The following is a 356-nucleotide window of genomic DNA, read 5'->3' on the forward strand; positions in this document are numbered from 1 at the left end:
TATACGTCTCTATGGGTCCCTGTAGATCTACAGAGGTGTCTGGCGGCGGACTTGACATTTAACAGTAGTGCCAGAGGAGGGCGCTATAAAAATATCTCTGATTCTCCTCAGTGCAGTATAATATTCCTTGGTCTGAGAATGGCAGTATCAGATGAATAAGATAAAATATGGATATCAGAACTAATATATCTACAGTTGGTCAGATGCTCAGAAAGACAGCATAGACACTGACAGCCCGTTCTTTAAAGATTAATACAATCACAGACAGTTCTTTAAAGATGAATACAGTCACAGACAGTTCTTTAAAGATGAATACAGTCACAGACAGTTCTTTAAAGATGAATACAGTCACAGAC

The sequence above is a fragment of the Salmo salar genome, chromosome 01, assembly GCF_965601325.2.
Source record: "Salmo salar chromosome 01, fSalSal1, whole genome shotgun sequence".
NCBI classification, from domain to species: Eukaryota; Metazoa; Chordata; class Actinopteri; order Salmoniformes; family Salmonidae; genus Salmo; species Salmo salar.